This window comes from Eurosta solidaginis, chromosome 3, assembly GCF_040869045.1.
Source record: "Eurosta solidaginis isolate ZX-2024a chromosome 3, ASM4086904v1, whole genome shotgun sequence".
NCBI lineage: Eukaryota > Metazoa > Arthropoda > Insecta > Diptera > Tephritidae > Eurosta > Eurosta solidaginis.
The window spans coordinates 107,174,062-107,188,096 of record NC_090321.1 but is presented as its reverse complement, the minus strand read 5'-3'; positions in this window follow the sequence as shown (position 1 = coordinate 107,188,096).

Here is a 14,035-nt window from a genome sequence, read left to right as displayed (position 1 = left end):
ACTGTCAAAGTAATGATTGTATTATGATATGAATTGAATTATTATATGCAAGAGAAGTTAAAAATATAGTGCAATGAATTTCAATGTAAAATATAATTAATAGTGACCAGGGAAAGTCAAAGTAGAGCGTAGCGGTCGCAACATTATAAATTTCATAAATTGTGTGGCAGTTATTTTCATACCATCCACAGTAAAAATGTCCCACTGAACACACCATCTTATCGCATCTAAATTTAAAATTGAATCTATTAATAAGTAGATAAATTAAATGGGTCAAGCTTTCTTAATAAAATATAGGTATTGATATATTTAGATGTTGTTTAAAACGTATGCAAACAATTAAATTTGTAAAAATTCTAGTTTTCATGTTATAAAACTTTTTTCCCCTTTCTAGTAACGATCGCTACACCATTTCTTTCAAAACTTAAATTTTTACTGGGAACCGTACATTCTTCCAAAGATCTTGAGATTTATTTTTTAAGAACAGAATAAAAGTCCGGTCCCATAACTAAGATACGGTTCATCGAAATGAAAGGAATTTTTACCAATCCATTCCCGTAAATATCTGGATTTGAAACCTGTAGGGACACTTTCCAATTTTTGCTACAAACACTAGAAACTTATTATCGAAAAACTATAACCAACGGTTGTTGTTGTTGTTGCTGCTATTGTTGTAGCGATAAAGAAACACCCCGAACGTTTCGGGGAGTGTTATCGATGTTGATGGTCCTTTCCGGGATATATGTATATCCTGTATGTTGTATGTAACAAGCACCATTAAGGTACAAGCCCGACCATCTCGGGAACGATTTAATTTATTGGACCTTCTAGCCATACCACCGATAATTTTTTCTGTAGGACTTTTATTACAAAAGAAATAAGCCAGGGATCCTGGCTATAATTTTTATAAAACAATTTTACGAAATATGTATCCGCATTGAATGAAGCTCTACATATAAGCTTTATCGGCTGTCTATGGAAAATTAAAATCTTTTCTTTACGAAATGTTAAGATTCTTGAATTTTTATTCACAAATTATTGAAAAACAGAGGTCAACCTAATCTACGTACAAATGTTTGCATGTATGAACGAATGTTAACTATACTTACTCATATATACAAATACATACATACATATAAGAAAGGTTCCCAGTATTAAACAGCAATGCCAACTTTTGTGAAGATTTTTAATATAGGCAATATTACTTTTCAATACCCTGTAAAAGCACTTCTATTTGATCCTCCATCATCCGAACAGGTTAGGTAAGATAATAATAGATGGATTTTAGTTCGTCGAAACACCAAATTAGCTCCTGTCGACAAGAATGGTTATCCGTTGAACTTTTGAGCAATTATAGCTTTAGTGCAGGTGGCCAGGACCGAGAAACTACCGTTCCACTGCTCGAAAGAAAAGTAAATTTTTTGGTGCGGATATTCTACAGCAATTTTTTAAATCGTGTGGAGTGTTGTGAGGGTCTTCTTGAACTAAGTCAATTTATTTGCAAACCAATACAAAACTTCATAAAATAGTTGTTTGAGCGTTGTCACTTATGTTTCCACACGAATTGGGCATTTTTGGGCTCTCTATCTTTTCTTTCTAAACTCTTAGATTTGCTTGATTTAATTGAAATGAATCTCTACTTTTCACGAAGGCCTATTTATTGAGAGTAAAATTTGGTAAGCAAAGATGTTTCAAATCCCCTTAAAATTGGTCCAAAAAATTAGTTGCAGTGGCACAAGATAATAAAAGAGATATTTTTAAGTTTAGAAAAATTTGTTTTTTAAAAATGCTATAAAAAAGTTTCCTTAGTACCCAAATTTTTTCAGAGATTCGTGTACTTACTTATTCTCCCCGCAAGACAGCTCTGGATATTAATTTCTTTATAATCGCATTGCTTGTCACTATTTTCTCTGATAATTGCCTAATTTATATTAACGCATTATCTTTTCTTTGCTTTAACGGCCTTGATTGGAAATAATTTCCCCAATCCTCGCGCTATAAAAGATACAAGGCGCTATAAAATCCGAAGAGATTTTAGGCCGAGCTTCTCTTCCAATGTACGTTGTGCTCCTTTTAATTCTTCCCACCGACATATTTTACGACGACTTTGAAAAGCATCTGCAAGGCAGATGAGTTTTCGGTGAGAAGCTTCTCATGGCAGAAATACCCTAGGAATGGTTTTCCTATTTCAATTTCCAAATGCACAAGACATTCACATTCATTTAACCGTTTTATACAAAAAAAAAAAAAAATGATTTCTGATGCATATTTTTTTCGGGGCTGAATAATATCGTTATTTTCATCAAAAAACATAATCATATTTTTATTTCCATTTGTTTTTTCCATAATTTTAACAATATTCTCTCAAATTTCGTTTTGCTGGGCCCAAATTGTGTTATACGACTCGTGATAAAAATCCATTTTTCCACCCAGCTCTTAAAAAGAAAACCAGATGAACTACATATCTTAACTAGTGACCAATTTTCATAATTAAATATGAGTATTTATTCCAAACTTGATTTGACAAATATAAATATGTGGCATGTGGCTCATAATTGTTATCATATCGGAGGAATAAAAGCATCATAGATCAATTTGCGTATATATATTTTGTAATACATATATGTGCATATGATTGTATAGATAAAATTTTATCACAATAATTTTCTTCTCTATATTTTCCGCTTCGGATGTGTTCAAAATTCTTCCTAAACGCCCCGAAATGTAGTCATTATACAATTCAAAATTAGCAGTATATGGGTACGGATAAGGCCCACAAATGATATCGAAAAGAGGTCTGTGTAAGAGTGTTATAAGAGAAACAAGTAAGGAAGGTTAAGTTCGGGTGTAACCGAGTTGAGAGCTATGGTGGCAACATAAGGGAAAATAACCATGTAGGAAAACGAACCGAGGGAAACCCTGGAATGTGTATCAAATGAAAGGCATTAAAGAGTATTTTATGAGGGAGTGGGCCATAGTTCTATAGGTGGACGCCATTTAGGGATATAGCCATAAAGGTGGATCAGGGTTGACTCTAGAATGCGTTTGTACGATATGGGTATCAAATGAAAGGTGTTAATGAGTATTTTAAAAGGGAGTAATCCTTAGTTCCATAAGTGGACGCCGTTTCAAGATATCGCCACAAAGGTGGACCAGGGGTGACCCTAGAATTTGTTTGTACAATATGGGCATCAAACGAATGGTGTCAATGAGTATTTTAAAAGGGAGTGGGCCTTAGTTCTATAGGTGGCTGCCGTTTCGAAATATCGCCATAAAGGTGGACCAGGGGTGACTCTAGAATGTGTTTGTACGATATGGGTATCAAATTAAAGGTATTAATGAGGGTTTTAAAAGGGAGTGGTGGTTGTTGTATAGGTGGTCGCCTTTTCGAGATATCGCCATAAAGGTGGACCAGGGGTGACTCTAGAATGCGTTTGTACGATATGGGTATCAAATGAAAGGTGTTAATAAGTATTTTAAAAGGGAGTAATCCTTAGTTCCATAGGTGGATGCCGTTTCGAAATATCGCCATAAAGGTGGACCAGGGGTGACTCTAGAATATGTTTATACGATATGGGTATCAAATTAAAGGTATTAATAAGGGTTTTAAAAGGGATTGGTGGTTGTTGTATAGGTGGGCGCATTTTCGAGATATCGCCATAAAGGTGGACCAGGGGTGACCCTAGAATTTGTTTGTACAATATGGGTGTCAAAAGAAAGGTGTTAATGAGTATTTTAAAAGGGAGTAATCCTTAGTTCCATAGGTGGACGCCGTTTCGAGATATCGCCATAAAGGTGGACCAGGGGTGACCCTAGAATTTGTTTGTACAATATGGGTATCAAAAGAAAGGTGTTAATGAGTATTTTAAAAGGGAGTAATCCTTAGTTCCATAGGTGGACGCCGTTTCGAGATATCGCCATAAAGGTGGAGCAGGGGTGACCCTAGAATTTGTTTGCACGATATGGGTATCAAATGAAAGGGGTTAATGAGCATTTTTAAAGGGAGTGGGGCTTAGTTCTATAGGTGGATTTTCGAGATATCGCCATAAAGGTGGACCAGGGGTGACTCTAGAATGAGTTTGTACGATATGGGTATCAAATTAAAGGTATTAATGAGAGTTTTAAAAGGGAGTGGTGTGAAGACGTTTTCCAGATATCGACCAAAATGTGGACCAGGGTGACACAGAACATCATCTGTTGGATACCGCTAATTTATTTATATATGTAATACCTGCCAAGATTTTAAGGGTTTTTTATTTCGCCCTGCAGAACTTTTTCATTTTCTTCTACTTAATATGGTAGGTGTCACAACCATTTTATAAAGTTTTTTCTAAAGTTATATTTCGCGTCAATAAAACAATCCAATTACCTTACCATGTTTCATCCCTTTTTTCGTATTTGGTATAGAATTATGGCATTTTTTCATTTTTCGTAATTTTCGATATCGAAAAAGTGGGCGTGGTCATAGTCGGATTTTGTTCATTTTTCATACCAAGATAAAGTGAGTTCAAGTAAGCACGTGAACTAAGTTCATTAAAGATATGTCGATTTTTGCTCAAGTTATCGTGTTAACGGCCATGCGGAAGGACAGACGGACGACTGTGTATAAAAACTGGAGGTGGCATCAACCGATTTCACAGAAAACAGTTAATGTCATAAAATCTATGCCCCTACCAAATTTCAAAAGGATTGGTTAATTTTTGTTCGACCTATGGCGTTAAAAGTATCCTAGACAAATTAAATGAAAAAGGGCGCAGCCACGCCCATTTTGAAATTTTCTTTTATTTTTGTATTTTGTTGCACCATATTATTACTGGAGATGAATGTTGACATAATTTACTTATATACTGTAAAGATATTAAATTTTTTGTTAAAATTTTACTTTAAAAAAATTTTTTTTAAAAGTGGGCGTGGTCCTTCTCCGATTTTGCTAATTTTTACTAAGCGTACATATAGTAATAGGAGTAACGTTCCTGCCAAATTGCATCATGATATCTTCAACGACTGCCAAATTACAGCTTGCAAAATTTTAAATTACCTTCTTTTAAAAGTGGGCGGTGCCACGCCATTGTCCAAAATTTTAATAATTTTCTATTCCGCGTCTTAAGTTCAACTCATATACCAAGTTTCGTCGCTTTAGCTGTCTTTTGTAATGAATTATCGCACTTTTTCGGTTTTTCAAAATTTTCGATAGCGAAAAAGTGGGCGTGGTTATAGTCCGATATCGTTCATTTTAAATACGGATCTGAGATGAGTGCTCAGGAACCTACATACCAAATTTCATCAAGATACCTCAAAATTTACTCAAGTTATCGTGTTAACGGACGGACGGACGGACGGACGGACGGACATGGCTCAATCAAATTTTTTTTCGATCCTGATTATTTTGATATATGGAAGTCTATATCTATCTCGATTCCTTTATATATGTACAACCAACCGTTATCCAATCAAACTTAATATACTCTGTGAGCTCTGCTCAACTGAATATAAAAATATGAGCCACTTATGAGCCTCCTAGAGTTATATGGGACTCATATTTGGGCTCATATGCAGTATGGCATCTGGCTTACATATGTATATCAAACGACTATTACGAGAAGGTAGATTTTTATTATTTTTTTATTTCAAATGATTTTAAATTACCCAAAAAAATACAAAAAATAGAATATGCCTAGATCTATCCATAAAAATGGTATATACCGGGTACAATCCCATATCTGAGAATTCTGAGTAATTTCGTTCTACTGTAAAACCTTGTTGAATGCAGGTTGCAGATTTTACCGCGGCGTCGATAATATTCTGTAAAAAACACTTTAGCAACGCAATAAGTTTAAGTGATAAGAAATCATCTTAGCTGGGTTCAATAACTTGACTTCAAAAATTTACATATGTAGGTACGTACAAATTTTAGTATTTTATTAACACATGTGTTCACAGTAAACTTTAACAGACGAAGCTCATAACTTCGATGGAGGGCTTGTTTTCATTACAAAATGATGACTGATATAATGGTCAGTGATGCTAATATTAATGACTTATAGTCAGGGCCGTAGAGAGAAAATCCGGGGCGGGGACTAAACAATTTACGGGCCCGCTATAAAAAATCCACTAATACATTCGATTAATTTGCTTTAATGGCGTCTCAAGTCATTAATCATTATTGATGGATTACATCAAAAAACATTTTTGGAGCATCAACTAAATGATTTTTGGACTAAGAGCTGAAAATAAAATTAAAACAGAATATTTACTATTTATACTGTTTTATTGTAACGTAGAAATAAAATTCTCTTTTAACAGCCACGTATTGTTTTAAATAATCTTTTTAGTTCTTTGGTAACATTATAGTACATTTCTGATAAATATAAAGATGATTACAAATTTGGATATCAAATAGCGGATTTTCTTGCTTTTTTCGCTGCAATTTTTTTATAATAATATTGCAACGAATTTAAGGAAGCTCCGCTTATTTTACACGTTCGTATCGCTAGATTGTTAAATAAATAACTCCAATATTCAATAATGCAAAATGGTCTTTATTAGACTACTTTGAAAATACTTCACTTATACTTCGCAGCCAATAGCGTGCTTAAATTAAACTGATTACAGAGTACTCAGCTTTCGCTGCTTTTATACGCTGTGCCCAAATGTCTAGACGTTTCTTCTGCTAGAATTTTCTACTTGGTTACCAGCTATACGCTACCAGCTATAAACTACAGATTCACGTTTATAGCCTCTCGCATAGCCATATGCGCGTGTATATGTGAGCAATACTTCCACCGATGACTACATCTGTATGTGAGTTATCTCTTCGTTGCCTTGTATGTATGTGGGTAAATGATGATTAATGTGTTTATGTAGCTTGCTTTAATGTTTTTGTTGTTGTGCATTTACTTATTAACAGCTTAGAGATGGTAATATTCGTCACAATATCAAAATTAGACTGTCTTGCAACATCAAAATTTTAGAAATAAGGTTTTTCAATTAGAAGAAAACTTTTCTAAGCGGGGTCGCCCCTCGGCAGTGTTTGGCAAGCGATGCGGGTGTATTTCTGCCATGAAAAGCTCTCAGTGAAAACTCCCCTGCCTTGCAGATGCCGTTCGGAGTCGGCATAAAACATGTAGGTCCCGTCCGGCCATATTGTAGGGAAAATCAAGAGGAGCACGACGCAAATTGGAAGAGAAGCTCGGCCTTAGATCTTTTCGAAGATTATCGCGCCTTACATTTATTTTATTTTTTTAATGGTGACAGACCTTTATCAAAATTTGCTTCGGTACATTTTTTTTGAGGAAGTCCCATCGTTGTGGACTGCTGCTGAAAATAGTAAAACATTTTTGTACAACTCCGAAGAAAGTAATTGCAGCCGTACAACGTTCTGCAGCATCAACACCAAATAAATTGAGACCGTGGGTTGCACAAGGCCAGTAATCAGCATTCGAGTTTTTGTCGAAAATGTGACGTTATGCTCCGTTGGAGCTGCCATTCATATTGGGGCCGTTATCGTACCACAATCTTTTAATGGGATTTCATGCCAAAAACCGTTCTTAAATTGTAAAATTTGTTGCTTTCGAATTGAAATGGGGTAGCGAAAAAGGAACGTAGTCTGTTCAACGTGACTAGCATCAGGCGTAGCATCAACGATAATAGCAAAATACTTGGCTTTCTTGCCTTCATATAATATAGCTTCCCTCACGTGCTTTGCACAAATTTCTATAAACTCGTTCTGAATGTCTGGGGAAAGATAGTGAACTTGTAAACGTTTATGCTGCTGTTGTGATATCCTAACTTTCTCCAAATGATCTCTAAGCATTGGATCATAATGGCTTATGAATTCTAAGATGCCAAAAAATTTTTCATTGTTTCGTTTACCAAGATGTATACTTTCGCCTCTGAAAGCTAGGCCTATTTCATCCAAAAATAAAATAGTGTCCAAAACTCTATATAACATTTATTTCCACTTTTAAGGTTCAGTGATTAGCTGTTCATTGATAAGTGTATCAATTGTAGCCTCCTTTTGAATTCGATTTTGTAAAGATCGGCATTGACTATAACATTTAATGTGATCTTGAGTATTTTCGTGTGCTAGCAGTTTATCGTATAGCTTCTTCCACACGTGAAATTTCGAATATCCGCCAGGACAACAAATTTTAGGTCGATTTAAAGTATTGGTGCTTAACAGATGACATGGTAGGCAATAAAAAGCGTTGCTACAGGCACTCCACACCAACGAGTCATGCTCAACTTTCTCTCCATTTGGCAAAATTCTGTTTAACAACGAGGTAGGAAATACGTCGTCATAACGATCATGTGGAAAAATAACAGGACACTTTTGATGACCTCGACGAATTATTTCGTTGACTTCTTCAGATCGCAAAAACTCATTATTCACGGTACCGATATCGAAGTCGTTTAAATAATCTGGACTTTGATACAGAGTTGGTGGTATTGTTGGAAGACTTTTTGAGGATGAACCTTCATCAGGGTCACCACGAAACTTTACGATAATGTTAGTTTCGATTATCGTCGTGAACGGACATGTTTGCGTTGTGCTGTGGGGTACGCGCTTATTATACACGACTAAAAAGCTCTTGTTTGCAACAAGGATTAATAAAATATTGTTTTTAAGTGTTTCATACACATCTCCACAAAATTTTAACTATATAAAAAATGAACTGTGTAGTGTGCCGAGAAAAGGTTGGTCGCTTTGATTTAACAAAAATTGAATGCAGAGATGGCAATAGTTATTTCCATGGCCTGTGTGTCAAAATGAACGCCGCGGAAATAGAGTTCATGAAACAACAACAAACAACAATAACAACAATAAACATTGATTTTTTGGAGACAATAAATAGACTGAAGGGGGAGAATATCGCGCTGAAAGAAAAAGTCGCAAAGCTGGAACGTCAAGTGAATTGGAGTGAGCAGAAGCGACTGGAGAGAGACGTTGAAATTGTTGGGATTCCTAACATAGCCACCGACAAAATATACGAGTGCATTGGAAAAATAATTGTAAAAGCTTTGGGTGTTTCTGTGTCGCCTGGTCAAATTGAGAGAAGTTACATCAAGCAATACAATGACTCTTCCTCTTCACCGCGCAAAGTTCTTTGTTTGCGATTCTCTTCGCTTGAGTTTAAGAAAAAAGTAATGAGTGCAAAAAATGTGGCGAAAAAGAAACTAACAACCGAGATTTTTACGGGCGCCAGCAGTAAGCACAAGATATACATTAATAACAGCCTCACACCCTCTAACAGAGCTCTGTATAATGCTGTTAAAAAAATTAAAAAGGAAAAAAAAATATAAATATGCGTGGTTAAGTAATACTAAGTTTATGTTAAGAAAAGATAATGATGCAGTTGTTGTTGTACGATCGTTTGATGATTTGTCTGGTATTCCGGACTAACTTTATATTTTTATCATATTTATTATTTTGTTTTGAGTTCTTTAACTTATAATGGATTTCAATGATCTCTACATCGACAACCCTATCAATAACAGCCCTTTAAATAATGTTAACCAGCTTTCTTATATTGAAAATTGTATTTATATATTGCATCAAAACATACGTAGTCTGCGGCAAAACTTCGATTCTCTACTGTGTAATGCAGAAACGTTTCCAGTCTATCCAGACATAATAGTTGTGTCGGAGATATGGATATATTCTCATGAGAATAGCTTTTATGATATTCCTAATTATAAATTTTTTGCAAATAATAATGACGATTATTCTGCTGGAGGTGTGGGAGCTTTTGTGCGAAACACGTTTGAGTGTACTATTGCTAAATACAACGTGCAAAGTGCTGATATTTTGAAAGTTTTCTTAAAAAATGGTGAAAAAACTTTAACCTTAATATGTGTATATAGGTTACATTCTGAAACTAGTCAGGCCTTTCTGGAAGAGTTCTCAGATTTTTTGAATGGTTTAAAAGGGAGAGATGTAGTTATATTAGGTGATTAGAACATAGATATAATGCAGTTGAATGCGATATCTGAAAGCTACCTAGCACTATTGGCCAGTCACGGTTTTACATCGTACTTAAATGAGCCGACAAGGAACTGTTCTGGCACTTGTTTGGATCATATTTTTTGCCGTCTTAGCAGCTTGTGTGCGTGCACTGGCATTAATTTGGAACTAGGTATTACAGATCACAGTATGACTGGTGTCAAACTTGAGTTCCATATGAAAAATAAAGATTTAACGAGCAATACAAAAACGAATATGATAAACTATTCCATGCTTAATCAAAAGCTGCTTTATGAGGATTGGGTTGTTGTCTACGCTGAGAAGGATATTTCAAAAGCATACTCTCTGTTTATAAATATATTGCATGGTCACATAGAATTCTCAAGTTTCACTTGTGCTCGACGTAAATCCAAAACCAAGCTTAAACCCTGGATGCATTCTGCCCTTTTAAAAAGTATTAAATTGAAAAATAAGTTAGGTGTTAAGTGTAGAAAGCATCCAAGAAATCTTGCGCTTCGATATCGTTACAAAAAGTTGTGCAAAAAATTAAATAAAGACATAAAATCGCACCGAGATACTTATTTCCGGAGTAGACTATTGAGCTGCCATGGGAACACTAAAAAAGAATGGGAATTTGTAAATAGCATTATCAACCGAAATAGCTCTGGTAGTGAACGGGTTATTGCTCTGAATAATTGTGGCAATATGATTGACGACCCCTCTGTTGTTGCTGATATTTTTAATGATTTTTTTGTGTCTGTTGGTCAATTTAATACTTCTTCCTGCAACTGCATCATGTCCAGTGGTGACGCATCTATTTCTAGGTGCAGTTTTATGTTTGAACCCTTCACAGGCACTGAGCTGCTGGCAATAATAAAAAGTCTAAGCAACTCTGGCTCTAGTGGATACGATGGTATTTCAAATAAACTTCTTAAAAACATAGCCCTTAATTTGCTGGACGTACTAGAGCATCTATTTAATACTAGTGTTTTTACAGGAATTTTCCCCGATGCCTTGAGGTGTGCAATTATTATACCCGTGTTTAAAAATGGTAACAGGGAAGATAGAAATAATTATAGGCCTATTTCACTTCTATCCTCTATATCTAAAGTCTTTCAAAAAGATCTTAAAAATCGAATTATGAAGTTTCTAGAAAGAAGAAGCTTGTTTAGTCCAATGCAGTTTGGTTTTAGAGCAAACCGCTCTACTGAAGATGGTCTCCTAGAATTCTGCTGGTTTATTTATCAAGAGTTGGACAATAAAAAAAATTGCGCTGGTCTCTTCGTAGACATAACCAAAGCTTTTGACACGGTAGATCATGCTATTTTAATAAATAAATTATATGATGCCGGCTTTCGAGGATTTGTACATAAGTGGTTTCAATCTTCCCTTTTGAAAGAGTACAATGCGTCAGAGTTTGCGGAAAGCTGGGGAAAACTAATCCAATCACGAGAGGGTTCCGCAAGGCTCCGTGCTCGGTCCCATCTTATTATACTCAGTTGAGCAGAGCTCACAGAGTATATTAACTTTGATTGGACAACGGTTGGTTGTACAGGTATAAAGGAATCGAGATAGATATAGACTTCCATATGTCCGTCCGTCCGTCCGTCTGTCCGTTAACACGATAACTTGAGTAAATTTTGAGGTATCTTGATGAAATTTGGTATGTAGGTTCCTGGGCACTCATCTCAGATCGCTATTTAAAATGAACGATATCGGACTATAACCACGCCCACTTTTTCGATATCGAAAATTTCGAAAAATCGAAAAAGTGCGATAATTCATTACCAGATACGGATTAAGCGATGAAACTTGGTAGGTGAGTTGAGCTTATGACGCAGAATAGAAAACTATTAAAATTTTGGACAATGGGCGTGGCACCGCCCACTTTTAATAGAAGGTAATTTAGAAGTTTTGCAAGCTGTAATTTGGCAGCCGTTGAAGATATCATGATGAAATTTGGCAGGAACGTTACCCTTATTACTATATGTCTGCTTAATAAAAACTAGAAAAATCGGAGAACGACCACGCCCACTTTTTAAAAAAAAATTTTTTTTAATTCAAATTTTAAAAGAAAAGTTAATATCTTTACCGTATGTAAGTAAATTATGTCAACATTCAACTCCAGTAATGATATGGTGCAACAAAATACAAAAATAAAAGACAATCTCAAACTTTTTCGATATCGAAAATTACGAAAAAAGTAAAAAATTCCACAATTATATACCAACTACGAAAAAAGGGATGAAACATGGTAATTGTATTGGTCTATTGACGCAAAATATAACTTTAGAAAAAACTTGGTAAAATGGGTGTGACACCTACCATATTAAGTAGAAGAAAATGAAAAAGTTTTGCAGGGCGAAATCAAAAGCCCTTGGAATCTTGGAAGGAATACTGTTCGTGGTATTACATATATAAATAAATTAGCTGGTCCACATTTTGGTCGATATCTCGAAAACGCCTTCACATATACAGGTAAGGGCCACTCCCTTTTAAAACCGTCATTAATACCTTTAATTTGATACCCATATCGTACAAACACATTCTAGAGTCACCCTTGGTCCACGCTTATGGCGATATCTCGAAAAGGCGTCCACATATAGAACTAAGGCCCACTCGCTTTTAAAATACTCACTAACACCTTTCATTTGATACGCATATCGTACAAAAAAATTCTAGAGTCACCCCTGGCCCACCTCTATGGCGATATCTCGAAAAGGCATCCACCTATAGAACTAAGGCCCACTCCCTTCTAAAATACTCATTAACACCATTCATTTGATACCCATATCGTACAAACAAATTCTAGAGTCACCCCTGGTCCACCTTTATGGCGATATCTCGAAAGGGCGTCCACCTATAGAACTAAGGCCCACGTCCTTTTAAAATACTCATTAACACATTTCATTTGATACCCATATTGTACAAACGCATTCTAGAGTCGACCCTGGTCCACGTTTATGGCGATATCCCGAAAAGGAGTCCACCCATAGAACTAAGGCCCACTCCCTTTTAAAACACTTATTAACACCTTTCGTTTGATACCCATATTGTACAAGCGCATTCTAGAGTCAACCCTGGTCCACTTTTATAACGATATTCCGAAAAGGCGTCCACCTATAGAACTATGGCCCACTCCCTTTTAAAACCGTCATTAATACCTTTAATTTGATACCTATATCGTACAAACACATTCTAGAGTCACCCTTGGTCCACGCTTATGGCGATATCTCGAAAAGGCGTCCACATATAGAACTAAGGCCCACTCGCTTTTAAAATACTCACTAACACCTTTCATTTGATACGCATATCGTACAAAAAAATTCTACAGTCACCCCTGGCCCACCTCTATGGCGATATCTCGAAAAGGCATCCACCTATAGAACTAAGGCCCACTCCCTTTTAAAATACTCATTAACACCTTTCACTTGATACTCATATCGTACAAACCAATTCTAGAGTCACCTGTGGTCCATCTTTATGGCGATATCTCGAAAAGGCGTCCATCTATAGAACTTAGGCCCACGCCCTTTTAAAATACTCATTAATACCTTTCATTTGATACCCATATCGTACAAAATAAATTCTAGAGTCACCCCTGGTCCACGTTTATGGCGATATCCCGAAAAGGCGTCCACCCATAGAACTAAGGCCCACTCCCTTTTAAAACACTTATTAACACCTTTCGTTTGATACCCATATTGTACAAGCGCATTCTAGAGTCAACCCTGGTCCACTTTTATAACGATATTCCGAAAAGGCGTCCACCTATAGAACTAAGGCCCACTCCCTTTTAAAATACTCATTAACACCTTTCATTTGATACCCATATAGTACAAACAAATTCTAGACCCCACCTTCACCTCTGGTCCACCTTTATGGCGATATCTCGAAAAGGCGTCCGCAAATAGAACTAAGGCCCACGCCCTCTTAAAATACTCATTAACACCTTTCACTTGATACTCATATCGTACAAACCAATTCTAGAGTCACCCGTGGTCCATCTTTATGGCGATATCTCGAAAAGGCGTCCATCTATAGAACTTAGGCCCACGCCCTTTTAAAATA